This window comes from Saimiri boliviensis, chromosome 2 (assembly GCF_048565385.1).
Source record: "Saimiri boliviensis isolate mSaiBol1 chromosome 2, mSaiBol1.pri, whole genome shotgun sequence".
NCBI lineage: Eukaryota > Metazoa > Chordata > Mammalia > Primates > Cebidae > Saimiri > Saimiri boliviensis.
This window is the reverse complement of record NC_133450.1, coordinates 110,043,243-110,061,810: the sequence shown is the minus strand read 5'-3', so window position 1 is coordinate 110,061,810 and position 18,568 is coordinate 110,043,243. Positions and strand designations below refer to the sequence as shown.

The 18,568-nt window shown below is 40.1% G+C and overlaps 1 long non-coding RNA gene across 2 annotated transcripts in view; it reads left to right on the top strand.

Annotated features, from left to right (window-relative positions):
- Positions 1-217: 217 nt before the first annotated feature.
- LOC141583639 (uncharacterized) overlaps positions 218-18,568 on the top strand; it is a 29,032-nt gene continuing 10,681 nt past the window's right edge. The window contains exons 1-3 of one of the 2 annotated variants that reach the window (XR_012516396.1): positions 218-384; positions 8,097-8,230; positions 9,969-10,133. This is a non-coding gene — a long non-coding RNA (uncharacterized LOC141583639). The remainder of the gene's footprint in view (positions 385-8,096; positions 8,231-9,968; positions 10,134-18,568) is intronic. The other variant, XR_012516397.1, reaches the window with a different exon arrangement.

Here is an 18,568-nt window from a genome sequence, read left to right as displayed (position 1 = left end):
TAGTTTTGCATTTAAAATTACAGTCTCTGGACTATTTTGAGTAGGTTTTTGTTTTTCTTAATTTGTGTATATATTCATTTGATTCTACATGGCTTCCAAAGTCTTCCATCACCGTCTTTGGGAAGGAATGGCTACAGTGGGCTTCATTTTGGTTTGAATTTCTAAAATTATTACATTGAGTAAACTCAATATTGAATTTTATAGGTATTTCAGGACAGCCAGGCGGGGGTGCACGTCTGCTGAGAAACTGAGCAAGAGTATCTGTGCTGAGCTCTGGTGCCACCAGAGGGCGCACGAACCCACCCCTGACCAACTTCCCTCTGAGGTGCCCGAAGACTTCCTCGGGGCAGCACGACGGTGGTGTCAACTAAGTCTTGTTCATTGGTGAGTAAAAAGCTTCCTTTCCACGGCCTTGAGTGCAGAGAAGAGAGTCTTTAGAGTACTCAGCAAAGGAAGAAATTCATCTAGAAAAATGAAATCCCCAAATCCCATCATTACGACTACATCCTGATATCATTGTCAATATCCAGACACAGTGGCTGCTAAGATATGTTCTCACAGTGGCCTCTAATATAATAATCACACCGTGCCCTAACATTACTATGATATCCATACCGTACCCTAACACCAACATAATATCCACACCAATATAATATTCTAACGCTAATCTGACATCCACACTGTTGCTTCCAATGCTAATGTAATACTATCCGTATGGTTCCCTGATGTTAATGTAATATCTGCACTGTTCTACAACACCAATATAATATGTACACTATGCCCTAACACTAATATCCACACTGTGCAGTAAAACTAATGTGTCCACACAGCAGCCTCTAATACTAGTAAGTATAATAATATCTACTAAGTGGAGTTGGTTGACATTGAGGCTTTTATAAGGGTTCACAGCTTTGGATGAAGAGTAGCCTCTGTAGTGGATTTTGGTGACGTCTCTGCTTTTCTGGCATAGTATTGATATGGTTGTTTTAAAAAGTAATTTACTTTTTAATAATGTCATACTTCTAGGAAACTTCCAGTAGCAGTGCAAAATATAACCTGTTTCTTTTCTTAGAGTCCCCACCAGTTATTGCTGTGCCAGATTTACAACATCCCACAAAATACTCCGGTATATTTTATCCAAAGTGTGGAAACTCTCCTAGGTTACCACCGCATAACCCCTAGATCAAGAAATCAGCATGGTTCCTACATGGTAATTCAGTTCACAAACTCATTTACCTTTTACCTCTTGCCCCGCTTGGGAGTAAAATATGTTTTTTCATTCTGATCCAGTTTTCCTGACACTGTTTCCAAGACTTTCCTGCATATTTATGATCTTGACACATTTAAAGAGCATACAAGTTTTTGTTTGAACACCTGTTTTCAGGTCTTTGGGGCATATAGCTAGCAATGGAATCACTGAGTCATACGGTAAATCTACTTGCAACCATTTGAAGAAACTTCAAATTAGTTCCCAGGGCTCATCCCTCACTTCTATCACATTCACAGAGAAGGCTTCCCTGATTATCTTATCCGCCACCAACACCGCACCCCTGCTCATGCTAGTGTGCATTACACCCACATCTGATTTTGCTTTCCTTTCCTTTCCTTTCATTTTCTTTCTTCTTTCCTTTCGTTTCCTTTCTCCTTTCCTTTCCTTTCCTTTTTCTGGTGTTTTATTTTATAAGAACACCTTATTTTATAAGGACACTAATCTCATCAGGCCAGGGCCCAACCCTATGACTTCATTTAACTTGACTGACTTCCTTAGAGACCCCATCTCTAAATACAGACACACTGTGGGGTTAGGACTTGGACATATGAATTTGTGGGAGATACCCACATTCTATCTGTAGCACATGAAAACTTTTCAGAAATGTTAAATCTTGGGATTTACCATGAAACTACTGTGTCAGAAACCCTAGGATTTGGTCTCAAATATCTCTTTCAATCAGGCTTTTCGGTGTGTCTGAGTTTGAGACCCAATAAGAGTCAATACAGGAAGTGGATGGAGGGGAGATGAAAGAAGTAGATTGTCAGCAGAACGTGGAGAACTTTGAGGCTCAAGAATGCAAAGGCTGCTCTTAGTCAGTGGGACGCCTAGAAGGAGAGGAGCTAAATCATTTCTTTTGCCATCTGTTTGTGGAAGGAAGGGGAGGAAAGAAAGGAGGAGAGAAGGAAAAAAGGACGGAATTAAGAGAAAGGGAAGAAAGAGAGGGAGGGAATAAGAAAGGGACAGAAGAAGGCCTTTTGGAAAACAGTTTCCCATTTCCGGTGTTTACATTCTAAATACAGTAATGGAGAAATGGATAAATATGATATATATTATGAAAATCTATAGCTCATTCCAGGGTCAAGCCAGCAAAGGAGAAAGGGGAATCAGGGTAACTTGTAGATCTGTGCAACCTCCCACTGACAAAAATGTGGACGCTCAGATAGGAAGCTGATGTGAGGCACACATTCAGTTTTATTTATTTGTGCTGATGTTAACAGGAGGACATGTAAGTGACTGTGTTTACTAAGATAGAGATATAGCTAAGAGAGCAGTCAGTTCTGAAACTACCTTCAGAAGGTGATTACTGAATCTTGTGGATTCTCTGCAAGTTTGAGGAAGGGCACACAGTGAGAGAGGATAAATAAGGTCACAGAGAAAGCGACTGTTTCAAGGAAAGCAAAGACCCAGAATGAGGGTGAAGATGAGGGCAGGGTAAATCGCAACGACATTTAACTTATTTTGCCAGTTAGCACCTCAAAAGGCATCCCGGTCTGAGCTCTGCAGAAGGGACGTGTTTGCAACTCATTGTGAGTCCTCTGGGTGAATCACTGACTGTGTCTATGAACAGGACCAACTGGCCAAAACTGTGAATTGTGATGACCACCACTGTTGTTAGGCTGAACCCTTGTTAAACAGGATGGTGGTTTTCAGTACCAGCTAAAAGAATTTTAAAATGTTGACCATTTATATTATTTAAGTAATGTGCTACCATTTATAGTCATTTATATGACATTAATATACCATTTATATCACATATGCCATTAAGTAAAATAAAGTCAACATTTATATTACTGAAGCAATGTGCTACAGAAACCCTAAAGGGGTTTCTGTAACATTAAATTGATGGCTCTCTAGTGCAGTCCAGAATCACCTGTAGGGCATGTTGGGCCACAGATTGCTGGTTTCCACTCAGAGTCTCTTATTCAGTAGGTCTGGGTGGGGTCTGAGAATCTGCATTTATAATAAGTTCTCAGACACAACTGATGCTGCTGGTTCGGGAACCACAATATGAGAACTATGGTTAAGCCTCACGCCACAGCATTCCTATAGCAAGAGCCACCTGTGCTAATTCAGGGTAACTTGTTGGCTGCAAACTGTAACCATACGCAACTTCTTTAGCAATATAAACCTCTAGATAAAAGAAACACTCGACAGTCATAGTAGAAACATATATGGTCAATGAAATATCTTTTTTCCAAATGGGAACATGTGTCTTACAGCCTCAAAAGAATATTTTCACCTAGACTGCACTAAAGTAACAAGATCAATCTGAAACTAAAACTTAAAACGGCCTTTATGAACAGAAACACTTTGACACCTCAGGTAAAGGGCTACATATTTCCCTCTCTATTTTCGTATCTTAGCTTTAAGATGAAATGACATTGTCATTTTACTTATAATAGGAGAACCTACGAATAGGAGAACTTAAATAACATTGTCATTTGACTTAAAACAGGACAACCTAGAAACTTGATTCCCGCTTATTAGTGCAAACCAAAGGGGTTACTTCCAAATATTTTCAGTTTAGTTTTTGTTCATGTGTAATATAAATGATTTAAAAGCCAGGTTTCGGGGAAAGCTGCCATAAATGTGTTTAATAGTTGCTGCCTCAGCATCCATTTTCAGACCTGACCTAAGTTGTCTGAAGCCCAGTCTCACTGTATCCCCTCCGATCTGGGTAACCCTCCCCCTCCCTGAGTGGTCGTGATGCGGCCCATCCCGCTGAGTCAGAACCCACCCATCACACAGCTGCTGGTCATGATAAAACCTAATGGTCGACACCAGAGCCCTGTAAATAAGCCCAGCTCCACGTGTTCTCTTAAATCAGCAAAGCCACACCCTCACGGGAAAGCCCGAGAAGAAAGCTTCAGGCCCTCCCTCTGCTCTCTGGTTCCTCACGGCCTTCAGACTGCCCCTCGTCCTCCAGACGCTCCCCGACCTTCTCCAGGATGTGTAAGTTAGAGATTTCTTCTGTTCCTGTGTTTTGGTGTTGCCTCCTCCTTGTGCCTTACCTGACTGACACCCCAGAGCCTTCCTTTCCTCCTGGCCAGGGCTCTCCTGGAGATGGGCTGGCTTCTGGCCTCCTTTAAAGAGAGACCTCAACCAAATTAGAGAGAAACCTAAATAAATAAATCACAACAGAAAGCTTGGTTTTTTACTTAAAATCCATATTTATAACATAAAATGTGTTTATGCTAGATTTAGAACACACTAGGCCTGTTCTAGCTCTAAATTGCACTGCTATCTTGTAGTATGCAGTTATTCTTCATTTTATTTTCCACTTGAAGTCATTGTATTTCCTCAGTTTATAAACACCTTGAATTCTTGAGCTGAAAAGACAGGGTAACTTGATAGGGCATCTCCCTTAGGAACCATAACCCCCAATGCAGAACAAATTAAATGTGCAAAACTGTGAGCACCATGTCCTATGTTATTAAAGATAGAATATAATGCTGAAAGGCAAGAAAGTCTTTATGAAGAAGTTTAAAGGAGTAGAAGAATGGACAGATGAACTGGAAATGGAAAGATCAGTTCTCCTTTCCTTTAGGAGTAAGCCCCTTTGGAAACTAGCTGGTAAATGTCAGTCCCTTTAGATGGCAAGGTTAGTGAATACTAAGAAAACACTAGGGTACAAGTGTTCATCACGCAAAGCACACCTGTAATATTTCATCTGGTCTCTCAGTGACCCTAGAAGAAACAAGAGATGTTTTCAGATGAGGAGATTGGGCTTCAGGGTGAAATTAGGAGACTGGTAAGACTCACAGAGAGAGTCAGGGGTGGAACGGAGTTCAGATCCACATTCTTCCAACTGCAAGCACAGGGCATTTTCCACTAATCAGTGCACTAACCCAAGAAATCTAATTTTTCCAAACATTTAAAATGATGCTATGGCCATCTGAGTAAAACCACTTTTGGCCTCTACTTCTGATTCCTCATTACCAGCCTACCATTGTTTATCTGATATGGGCAGCAGAATTAAGATGTAATGAAGTCTAACAGAACCCCTCATTACCTGTGTAGATACAGTAGTAACAGAGATGGTGATATCATTTGAATGTTTGGGCCCTTCAAGTCTCATGTTGAAATGTGATCCCCAGTGTTGGAGGTAGGGCCTGCTGGGAGGGAGGTGTTGGCTCATCGGGCAGATCCTTCCTGAATGGCTTGGTTCCCTCCTCACAGTAATGGCTGAATTCCTGCTCTCTTCACTCACTGAGATCTGGTTGTTAAAGTGTGATACTGCCCCCGTCTCTCTCTTGCTTCCTCTCTCACTATGTTAGATGCCAGCTCCCCTTTGCCTTCTGCCATGGTTGTAAGCTCCCTGAGGTCTCACAAGAAGCAGATGCTGGTGCCATGCTTCTTGGACAGTCTGCACAACCATGAGTCTAATCACCCTTATTTCCCTATAAATTACCCAGCCTCAGGTATCCCTTTATTACAGCAATGCAAATTGGACTAATACAGATGAAGAGATAAAGTATTAATTTAGAAGATGTTTATATACATATATATATAAATATATATATATACATATACATATGCATATATATGTATATATGTATATATGTTTAACATTCTCACTGAGACTGGGAGGTGTTAGAGACACATAATTGAAAACGAAATCTCCCCCCAACCAAGAAAACTTCTCCACGAAGGTAGAAGAGAAAGAAATACTATTATTACACTTTAATTTCCGGGGTACATGTGCAGAACGTGCATTTTGTTACATAGGTATCCACACGTCTTGGTGCTTTGCTGCATCTGATCCTCCCATCAACTACACTAGGTATTTCTCGTGTTATCCCTTCCCAATCCCCCCACCCCTGCCTGTTCCTCCCCACCCCTCCCCCACCACCCACAAGCCCCAGTGTGTGATGTTCCCCTCCCTGTGTCCATGTGGTCTCATTGTTCACCATCCACTTATATTTTAGAAAAAAATATTATGTTTTAAGTTCTGCAATACATGTGGAGATCATGTAGGCTTGTTCAATAGGTATACACATGCCATGGTGGTTGTTACTTCATCCATTGCCCCGTCATCTACATTAGGTATTTCTCCTAATGCTATCCCTCCCCAATTCGCCCACACCCTGCTATTCCTCCCCTAGCCCCTCAGCCCCTGGGCCCCAGTGTGTGATGTTCCCCTACTTGTGTCTGTGTGTTCTCATTATTCAGCACCCACTTATGAGTGAGAACATGCAATGTTGGGTTTTCTGTTCTTGTGTCAGTTTGCTGAGAATGATGGTTTTCAGCTTCATCCATGTTCCAGCAAAGGACATGAAGTTATTTTTTATGGCTGCACAGTATTCCATGGTGTATGTGTGACATATTTTCCTTGTCCAGTCTATCTATGATGGGCATTTGGGTTAGTTCAGAGTCCTTGCTATGGTAAACAGTGCCACAATAAACATATGTGTACACGTGTCTTTATAATTGAAAGTGTTATAATCCCTTGGGTACATATCTAATAATGGGATTCCTGGGTCCAACAATATTTCTATTTCTAGATCCTGAAGGAATCACCACACTGTCTTCCACAATGGTTGAACAATTTACACTCTCAACAGCAGTGTAAAAGCATTCCTGTTTCTCCACATTGTCTCCAACATCTGTTGTCTCCAGATTTTTTAATGATTGCCATTCTAATTGGCATGAGATGGTACCTCAAAGTGGTTTTGATATGCATTTCTCTAGTTATCAGTGATGATGAGCTTTTTTTTTCATGTTTGTTGGCTGCATGAATGTCTTCTTTTGAAAAGTGTCTCTTCATCTCTGTCACAAAATTTTTTGCCCATTCTTTTGGTTGCCAGTTCACTCTAATGCTAATTTCTTTTGCTGTGCAGAAGTTCTTAAGTTTAGATCTCATTTGTCTGTTTTGGCTTCTGTTGCCATTGCTTTTGCTGTTTTAGTCATGAAGTCCTTGCCTATGCTTATGTCCAGAATGGTACTGCCTAGGTTTTTTACGGTGTTAGGTCTTATCTTTAAATCTTGAATCCATCCGGAGTTGATTTTTATATAAGGTGCAAGGAAGGGATCCAGTTTCAGCTTTCTGCATGTGGCTAGCCAGTTTTCCAACACCATTTGTTACCTAGGGTATCCTTTCCCCATGGCTTGTTTTTGTCAGGTTTGTCAAAGATCAGACAGTTGTAGCTGTGTGGTGTTACTTTCGAGGCCTCTGTTCTGTCCCGTATGGTCTACATTGGTACCAGTACCATGGTGTTTTTATTACTGTGGTCTTGTAGTACAGTTTGAAGTCAGGTAGTATGATGTCTCCATAATTGTGTGCTTAGGATTGTCTTGGCTATGTAGGTTCTCTTTTGGTTCCGTATAAAGCTTAAGGTGTTTGTTTTCCAATTCTGTGAAGAAAGTCATTGGTAGCTTATGGGGATAGCATTGAATATGTAAATTATTTTGGGCAGTATGGTCATTTTCACAATATCGATTCCTCCTGACCATGCGTATGAAATGTTTTTATATCTGTTTCTGTCCTCTCTTATTTTCTTAAGCAGTGGTTTGTCCTTCTTTTGGAAGAGGTCCTTCACATGTTTTGTTAGTTGTATTTCTAGGTATTTTATTCTCTTTGTAGCAACTGTGAATGGGAGGTCACTCATGATTTGGCTCTCTGTGTGTCTGTTGCTGATGTACAGGAATGCTCATAATTTTTGCACATTGTTTTTGTATCCTGAGACTTTGCTGAAGTTGCTTATCAACTTAAGGAGATTTGGGCTGAGACAATGGGGTCTTTTAAATATACAATCATGTCATCTGCAAATAGAGACAATTTGACTTCCTCTTTTTCTAATTGAATAACCTTTATTTCTTTTAGCATGAAACCAAAGTGAGATGCACTTCTCAGGAAATCAGCTCAGCAGTTGCAAAGACAGAAAAAAAAAAACAAAAACCAACTCTCACCTTTTTATATAAAAAGCAGATACAACCTTTAACATACAAATTCTCAAGGTAAGCAATAACTTGTCCTCAAGGGGACTTTACAGTCCCATTTGTCACACACCTTTCATTTTAAACGTTCTTAGCAATTGGGGTAACCGTCTCTGTTAGACAATTGGCTTTTCCAAAGAAAAAAATAAACTTCTTATGTCTTTATAAAAGGAGGTTGTCTTGCAACTTGGAGTAAGATACCTGCGGAACATACCCTCCCAGCCTCCTACTGAACCTGAGAAATGGAGGTGTTATCTTCCTTGATAATTTTCAAAGTGTTGATTCCCAGGCTTTCAGAACAGCATCTTTGGGTCTTAAAATTAATGAGACTAAGTTATCTTTTAAGACTATTTACATACATTTCAATATGACAAAGATGTACAAGCTTTCTAAAATAAACGCCCTAAGCAAAAGGTGCTTCTTTTCTTATTTTTAACATGGAGAATATATGAGTCAGTTAGTAATTATAGGCTTCTAACAAAATACTACAGATTGGGTAAGTTAAACAACAGATATTTATTTCCTCACTGTTCTTGAGGCCGAAAGTCTAAGACGAAGGTGCCAGTGGGGTTGGCTTTTGGTGAGACTGCTCTTCCTATCTTGGAGACAGTTACCTTTTCACTCCCTCCCATGTGGCCTTTTCCCCATGCACAGGGAGAGAGATCTCTTGTGTCTCTTTCTCCTCTTAGAAGAACACCAGTCTTATCACACTGAAGCCCAATCCTTGTCATCTCATCTAACCTTAATTAACTCTTTAAAGGCCCTCTCTTCCAATAAAGTCACACTGGAGGGTAGGACTTCCACATGCAAATTTAGTGTGGGGCACAATTCAGTCCTTTACATAGAGTCGAGCTTCTTATTTTTAGTTGGCCTTTGTCCTTATGGGAATAACAAGCCAGGCTGAGTCCTTCTCATCATGGGGCATGTATTGGAAGAAGAGATGATGAAAAGCAAGTACATTTATCACTTGCAAGTAATAATCAAGGAAAGAAACAGTGATGAGTGAAGGCCCTTGGCTCAAGGATGAGAAGATACCTGTGAGCTCCTGGTTAGCCAGGTAGTAAATCAAGCATTCCTGATGATTTGGAAAGAATGGAGCTAGAAAAACCAATTCAGGAAAGCAAAATCATCTAGATAGTCAGTGATATAACTAAGTCGTATGTACTATTTAGGCCATCGATCAATAATTTATCAACATTCCACTTACATATTAGCTCATTTGTTTATGCACTTAACATTTAATCACCCCTAGATTCATTGTACACATCAGTATGGCTGAAAACTACCCAGATAATTTTTTCCTTCCTGCAATCACTTACTACCACTGTAGATTTTATGAAACTATTAATCAGGTTTGAACTTAGATTTCAATTTCAAGCTGTTGTCATGTTGATTTTACACAAAGAATTATGAGGTGACATGTCAGAATTCTCTTCCTACCAGTACAGTTCACAAAACCCATGAAACATTTATATGGCTTGAAGCATCATATGTGCTCAGTTTATGGTGAGAAAACAGTTATCTGCATTTCTTCCCAGTTTTAAAAAAAACAACCATCAACTAATTGAAAAAGCATAACTCACTCAAAATAACTGAAAGATGGTCTAAATAAATTTACAAGATTATGTAGTCTGATAACATCCACAGATAGATAGTAAACTTACATCGAAGGAGTTTGGGATGAGTCTTCACTCATGAAGTACTGAGTTTCAGAACTCAGTACTTCCCTATTCTCAATGTATGGCCATTCTGTTGGTAGGGTGGATTTTCATCACTGGAAGCAGATGTTACACTGCTCCTCCCGTCAGGCAATCTGGCTTAGAGGAAGGCAAGTGAAGGCCAGATGAGACTGAGCCTGCACCCAGCTCCCCATGCCCATCCAACCCTCTGATTCTCTACCCTGCGCATCTTGAAGTCAAGTTAGGTATGTTTTAATGACTGTGTCATAGTTTAAAGAGATGAAAGCGATGATGATTCATTGTGCATTTGTTAAACCAAGTTTCAGACATGATTAACGTGGGCCCTGGACACCAAGCATGGGTGAATTATTTTAGTCTCAGGAAGACAGGTTTTGTAATGTATTTTGTATTAGGCAGAATGAGAAAGTAGAGAGATTGGAGAGTCCTAGATAAGCTCATAGAGAATGGGTAGGACCCCACTGGCACCTTCTCACCCTTCTCCTGACCAGCAGACTGCTGGTTAATCACGGCTTTGTTCTCGCCTAGCTTCCTACGTGGTTCATCAGTGGCAGTGAGGCACAATGCATTATCTGCTGAAACACAAAGAAAATGCTGATGCATTTCACATTTATTTCCTCAAGTCAATTGAACTTTCCCCTAAAATACGGTCACATTATTAATTACTTTAAATCTTGTCTTTGCCACATATTATGTGTAACATTGAGTAAGCAATTTAACTTTTCTACGTCTCATTCCCTCATCTGTAAAATGAGGTTGACAATAGTGTCCCCTGAGGGTGGTTGGTGAGAATATTAAATAAATCAATATATGTAAACCTCTTAGAACCATGCCTAGTGCATAACAAATACTTCATAGAAAGATTCTTTGTTATTTTATTTTATTTTCCACAAGTTATTGGGGTGTGCAGGTGGTATTTGGTTACATGAGTAAATTCTTTAGTAATGTGTGAGATCCTAGTGCACCCATCGCCTGAGCAGTATACACGGCATTGTATTTGTTGCTTTTGTCCCTTGTGCCTCCCCCCCTCCACCAAGTCATCGAAGTCCACTGTGTCATTCTTAAGCCTTTGTGTTCTCATAGCTTAGTTCCCGCATATCAGTGAGAACATACAATATTTGGTTTTCCATTCTCGAGTGGCTTCACTTAGAATAAGTCACCAATCTCATCTAGGTTATGGCAAATGCTGCTAATTTATTCCTTTTTTGGCTGAGTGGTATTCCATCATGTATATGTATGCCAGTTTCTTTATCCACTCATATATTGATGGGTATTTGGGTTGGTCCCATGATTTTGCAGTTGTGAATTGTGTTGCTATAAACATGCATGTGCAAGTATCTTTTCTCAAATAATGACTTTTTTTCTGAGTAGATATCCAGTAGTGGTATTGCTTGATCAAATGGTAATTCTACTTTTAGTTCTTTAAGGAACTCCGCCCTGTTTTCCGTAGTGGCCATACTAGTTTATATTTCTTCTAGCAGTGTAGAAGTGTTCCCTAATTGCCACAACCATGCCAACATCTACTGTTGTTGTTGTTGTTTTTACATTCTTTGATTATGACCATTCTTGCAGGAGTAAGGTGGTATTGCATTGTTGTTTTGATTTACATTTCCCACATCATTAGTGATGTTGAGCATTTATTAAATTATTTGCTAGCCATTTGTATGTCTTCTTTGGAGAATTGTCTATTCATGTCTTAGCCCACTTTTGGATGGGGTTGATTGATTTTTTCTTACTGATTTGTTTGAGTTTGTTGTAGATTCTGGATATGAGTCCTTTGTCAGAAGTATATATTGTGAACATTTTCTCTCACTCTGTGAGTTAACTGTTTATTCTGCTGACTGTTATTTTTGCCATGCAAAAGCTCTTTAGTTATCTCTCAGCTATTTATCTTTGTTTATATTGCAATTGCTTTTGGGTTTTTAGTCATAAAATCTTTGCCTAAGCCAATGCCTAAAAGGGTTCTTCCAGTGTTATCTTCTGGAATTTTTATAGTTTCAGGTTTTAGGTTTAAGTCTTTAATCTGTCCTGAGTTGATTTTTGTATAAGGTGAGAGATGAGGATTCAGCTTTATTCTCCTACATGTGGCTGGCCAGTTATCTCAGCACCATTTGTTGAAAAGGGTGTCCTTTCTCCACTTGATGTTTTTGCTTGCTTTACTGAAGATCAGTTGGCTGTAAGTATTTGGTTTTATTTCTGGATTTTCTATTCTGTTCCCATTAATCTATGTGCCTGTTTTTATACCAGTACCATGCTGTTTTGGTGACCATGGCCTTATAGTTTGAAATCAGGAAGTGTGATGCTCCAGATTTGTTCCTTTTACTTAGTCGTGCTTTGGCTATGTTGGCTCTTGTTTGTTTCCATATGAATTTTAGAACTGCTTTTCTTGAACTCCCGACCTCAGGTGATCCACCCGCCTTGGCCTCCAAAATGCTCGGATTACAGGCATGAGCCACCACGCCCGGCCTTAGAACTATTTTTCTAACTCTGTGAAGAATGATGGTAAAATTTTGATGGGAATTGCATCGTGTTTATACATTGCATGTATTTGTACATTGCAGTATGCTCATTTTTACAATATTGATTCTACCCATCCAGGGCCATGTGATGTGTTTTCATTTCTTTGTGTCATCTATGTTTTCTTTCATCCGTGTTATGTAGTTTTCCTACTAGAGGTCTGTCCACCCTTTTGTTAGATATATTCCTAAGTATTTTTTTTTTCTTTTTTTTTTCTTTTTTGGCGGCAATGGTGAAAGGGTTTGAGTTCTTGATTTGGTTCTCCATTTTGTCACTGTTGGTGTATAGAAGAGCTGATTTGTGTACATTAATCTCGTATTGGGAAATCTGCTAAATTATTTTATCAGTTCTGTGAGCTTTCTTGGGGAGTCCTTTGGGTTTTCAAGGTAGATGATCATATTGTTAGCAAACAGAGACAGTTTGACTTCCTCTTTATCTGTTTGGATGCCCTTTATTTCTTTCACTTGTCTGATTGCCCTGGCTAGGATTTCCAGTACTATGTGGAAGAGGAATGGTGAGAGTGGCCATCCGTGTCTTGTTTCCATTCTCAGGAGGAATGCTTTCAACTTTTCCCCATTCAGTATTCTGTTGGCTGTGGGTATGGCATAGATGGCCTTTATTACATTAAGGTATGTCCCTTGTGTACCGATTTTGCTGAAGGTTTTAATCAGAAAATGATGCTGGATTTTGTTAAATGCTTTTTCTGCATCTATTGAGATGATCATGTAATATTTGTCTTTAATTCTGTTAATGTGGTACAGCACATTTATTGACATGCTTATGTTACCCCATCCCTGCATCCCTGGTATGAGTCACTTGATCATGGTAGATTATCTGTTTGATATGTTGTTTGATTTGCTTAGCAAGTATTTTATTAAGAATTTTAGCATGTATCTTTATCAAGGACATTGCTCTGTAGTTTTCTTTTTAGTTGTCTCCTTTCCTGGCTTTGGTAATAGGGTGATGCTGGCTTCATAGAACGGATTAAGGAGGGTTCCTTCTTTCTCTGTCTTGTGGAATAGTGTCAAAAGGATTGCTGCCAATTCTTCTTTGAATATCTGGTAGGATTCTGTGGTGATTCCATCTGCTTCTGAACTTTTTATTGTTGGTAATTTTTAATTTACCATTTCAGTCTTGCTACTTGTTATTAGTTTGTTTGGGGCATCTAATTCTTTCTGATTGAAGCTAAGAGGGCTGTATTTTTCCAGGAATTCATCCATCTCTTCTAGCTTTTCTAGTTTATTTCTGTCAAGGTGTTCGTAATAGCCTTGAGTGATCTTTAGTATTTCAGTGGTGTGAGTTGTGATATCTTCCATTGTGCTTCTCAGTGAGGTTATTGGGATGTTTCTCTCTTCTCTTGGGTAATTCTGCTAATGGTCTACCAGCTTTATTTATCTTTTCAAAGAACCAGCTTTTTGTTTCATTTATCTTTTGTATTTTTGTTCGTTTGTTTCTATTACATTTAGTCTGGTGTTGGCTATTTCCTTTCTTCTGGGTTTGGGTTTGGGTTTGGTTTATGTTTTTCCTCTCATTCCTTGAGGCACGACCTTAGATTGTCTGTTTGTGCTCTTTCAGACTTTTTGACGTAGGTGTTAAGGGCTATGCAGTTTTCTCTTAGCACCTCCTTAGTTGTAGCTCAGAGGTTTTGATAGGTTGTGTAATTTAAATATGTCATTGAGTTTGACAAATTTTTACATTTCTATCTCAATTTGCTTTGGGACCCAGTGCTCTTTCAGGAGCAGGTTATTTAATTTCCATGTATTTGTGTGGTGTTGAAGGTTCCTCTTTGAGTTTATTTCCAGTTTGATTCCACTGTTGGTATGATAGAGTGCTTGATATAATTTCAGTTGTCTGAAACTTCCTGAGGGTCGTTTTATGGCCTATCATATGGTCTATACTGGAGAAAGTTCCATGTATTGTTGAACAGAATGTGTATTCTGTGGTTGTTGGATGAAGCGTTCTGTATATATCTGTTAAGTCTATTTATTCCAAGGTATAGTTTAAATCCATTGTATCTTTCTTGACTTTCTGTCTTGATGACCTGTCTAGTGCTGTCAGTGGAGTATTGAAGTCCCCCGCTCTTATGGTGTTGCTGTCTACCTTATTTCTTAGGACCGTTCGTAATTGTTTTATAAATTTGGGAACTCCAGTGTTAGCCGCATATATGTTTAGGATCGTGGTATTTTCCTGTTGGACAAGGCCTTTTACCATTATGTACTATCTCTCTTTGTCTGTTTTAACTGCTGTTGCTTTAAAATTTGTTTTGTCTGATCTAAGAACAATTATCCCTGCTCAGTTTGGTGTCCTTTTGTATGAAATGCCTTTTTCCAGCCTTTTACTTTAAGTTTCTGTGAGTCCTCATGTGTCAGGCAAGACTCCTGAAGGCAGCAGATGGTTGGTTGGTGAGTTCTTACCCATTTTGCAGTTCCGCATCTTTTAAGTGGAGCATTTGGGCCATTTACATTCGATGTTAGTATTGAAATGTGAGGTATCATTGCAGTCATCATGCTCTTTGTTGCCTGCATAGTCTGTGTTGTTTTGTTTTCGCTTTTTACCTTGTAATTTTGTTTTATTGGTTTTGTGTGATTTATGCGTTAAAGAGATTCTGTTTGCGTGTGATTCCAGGATTTTGTTTCAAGATTTAGAGCTCCTTTTATAGCGGTTCTTGTAGTGGTGGTTTGGTAATGGTCAATTCTGTCAGTGTGTGTTTGTCTGAAAATGACTGTATCTTTCCTTCTTAAATAATGCTTAGTTTCACTGGATGCAAAATTCTTGGCCGCTAACTGTTTTGTTTGAGGAGGCTGAAGATAGGACACCAATCCCTTCTAGCTTGTAGGGTTTATGCAGGTAAATCTGCTTTTAATCGGGTGACTTTGGTTTTACAGGTTACCTGGTGCTTCTGTCTCACAGCTCTTAAGAGTCTTTCTTTCCTCTTAACTTTGGATAATTTGATGGCAATATGCCTAGGCAAAGACCTTTCTGTGATGAATTTCCCATGTCTTCTTCATGCTTCTTGTATTTACATGCCTAGGTCTCTATCTGGGCCAGGGAAGTTTTCCTCAGTTATTTCCCTAAATATGCTTTCCAAACTTTTAGAATTTTCTTCTTTCTCAGGAATACCAATTATTCTTAGGTTTAGTCATTTAACATAATCCCATAATTTGTGGAGGCTTTGTTCATAATTTCTTATTCTTTTTTCTTTGTCTTTGTTGGGTTGGGTTAATTCAAAGTCCTTATCTTTGAGCTCTGAATTTCTCTCTTCCACTTGTTCAATTCTATGGCTGAGACTTTCCAGAGCATTTTACATTTCTAAAAGTATGAACAAATTTTCCTGAATTTTGGATTTTTTTTTTCTTGAAGCTGTCTGTTTCCTTTAATATTTCTCCATTCACTTCTAGTATCATTTTTTGGATTTTTTTCCCACCCCCACAGGGCTTTGCCTTTCTCTGGACCCTCCCTGAGTAGCTTAACTAACCTCCTGAATTCTTTTTCAGGGGAATCAGGGATGTCTTCTTGGGTTGAATCCATTGCTGGTGAACTAGTGTGATTTTTGTGGGGTGTTGACACGCCTTGTTTTGCCATATTACCAGGGTTGGTTTTCTGGTTCTTTCTCATTGGGCTAGGCTGTGTTAGAGGCAAAGTCTAGGGCTGAAGGCTGTTCTGATATTTTTTGTCCCATGGGGTGTTCCCGTGGTGTAGTGTTCTCCCTGTTCTCCTGTGGATGTGGCTTCCTGTGAGCTGACTGCAGTGATTGTTGTCTCTTCTGGATCCAGCCACCCAGTGAGTCTATCTGGTTCTGGGCTGGTACTGGGGATCGTTTGCACAGAGTCCTGTGATGTGAACCATCTATGGATCTCTCAGTTGTGGATACCAGTGCCTGTTCTGGAGGAGGTGGTGTAGGGTGCAGCAAACCCATGAGGGTTCTTAACTTTGTTGATTGAGAGGTCTATGTTTGTGCTGATTGGCCTCCTGCCAGGAGGTGGCACATCCCAGAAAGCATCAGCTGTGGTATTGTGGAGAGAAATCATTGGTGGGTTTCTCTCCCAAGATTATATGCCCTTTGTCTTTCCCTACCAGGGTAGGTAGGGAAGGACCGTCATGTAGGGCAGGGCCAGGTGTGTGTGAGTTCAGACTCTCCTTGGGCAGGTCTTGCTGTGGTTGCTGTGGTGGGTGGGGATGAGACTCCCAGGTCACTGGCATTGTGTACCTAGGATTATGGCTGCCTCTGCTGGATCTTGCAGGTTGTCAGGGAAGTGGGGGAAAGCTGGCAGTCACAGGCCTCACCCAGCTCCCAGGAAACCTGAAGGGCCAGTCTCACTCCCACGATGCCCCCTGCAGCATCCCTGAGTCTGTTTCCAGGTGAATGACGAATCAGGCTCGGAAACTTGCCGGAGGGTTTCCTTCTTTCAGCTTCAGCTTCTCCATTGGGGACGTTTTCCACTTCCACAGCTGGGTCTCTCATAGTATTTGGGGTGTCTCTGGGGTCCTGAGGAAAGAGTCTGTTTCCTTCAGAGGGTCTGTCAGTCATCTCAGTATTGCTGGTTTGTTCTTGGAGTCAATCTGGAGCAAAAATTCACAGTGGAAGCCTCCACATGCTGCTCTGACTGGAGCTGCCACCTACTCCTGCCTCTCGTCTGCCTTGATCCATAAGTAGATTCCTAATTATGGAATTTGTGATTATTTTAAGTTATTTAAGGCAATTGTGTTCAGATCTTATTTTGCCACTAAAACTGCCTTGGAAATACGTTCTCTGCCACTCATGCTAACAGTGGTTATAGTGACACAATGGCATAACAGTTTCTCCAGAAATAATTCAGAATTCTCGGACAGTTTTTATTTGTGTCATTCTTTGGTTTATTTGGACAGATTCCGTTTTCCCGTGAATTACATTTGACCTTGTACAGAAATGTAACCAAATAATTGGAAAGTAATTTTCTATTCATTATACTAGTTATTTAATCTCTTAAATGATTATATAAAATAAATTTCTTCAGAGCATAAGAAATAGTGCATATAAAAATGCCTTTAAGAACTTGAAAAAAAATGTTTTCCAGAGGAGTTTTGGTTGTCTGCTTTAGCTTGGTTTGTTTTTACTAAGCTCATCGGTAATTTCTGTCCAACACCCAGCATGACGGAGTCTAGTTGAGTTGGACAGGGTTTGTGTACTGAGTCTGAAGGTTAAAATCAAAAATACATGTTGACTTCCATCTCAGAGGAGGTTATATGAACCACAAAGTTGTATGTTTTTCATGGCGTATAATATGCTTGTCCCAAGTGTGGGTATTCTTTCTACCAAAAGCACTACATTAAAAAGGATCATTTCTATATCCCATGCCAAACATGCCTCCCTGTGAATTTTAGATGACTCATTTCCCACAAGGGAGGTGGCTATGGAGGCCAGCTTTGTTGTTTTTAGTTTCATGGGATTTTCTTCCAGGAACTGGAATGTAAAGAGTATGGCCATGATGCAAACTTAAATGACGATAAGTCCCAGGCTTGCTTTGAGGAGTTACCACTGATATGCATATGCACACACCCACGTGCAACAAAAACTTCAGAGGCCGAATGACAGCACCAGCAGCTTTATGTATGACCCTGATTGGAGGCACTGCACAGGTGTGAGAACTGGGGATATTGTTTGGATGTTTTGTCTTTTCTGACTCTCATGATGACACGTGATTCACCCAGTGTTGGAGGTGGGGTCTGGCGGGAGGTGTTTGTGTTATGGGAGCAGATCTCTCGTGAATGACTTGATGCCCTCCCCAGGGAAATGAGTGATTTATTGCTCTATTAGTTTAGCTGGTTAAGAGTCTGGGACCTCCCTCTTCTCTTGCAATGTGAAACACCAGCTTCCCCTTTGCCTTCCACCACGAGTAAAAGCTCCCAGAGGTCTGACCACTAGTTGAGCAGGTGGTGGTGCCATGCTTGTATTGCCCGCAGAACTGTGAGCCAAAGAAACCTCTTTTCTGAATAAGTTACCCAGTCTCAGATATTCCTTTACAGCAATACAAAATGGACTAACACAACTGGGAAGTCCCATCCTTGGGAAGAGCTGTCCCTAATCTTTTTGACAACAGAGACTGGTTTCCGTCTTGGGCAGCTTTACCCCAAAACCAGTTGGGATGGTTTTTGGATGAAACTGATC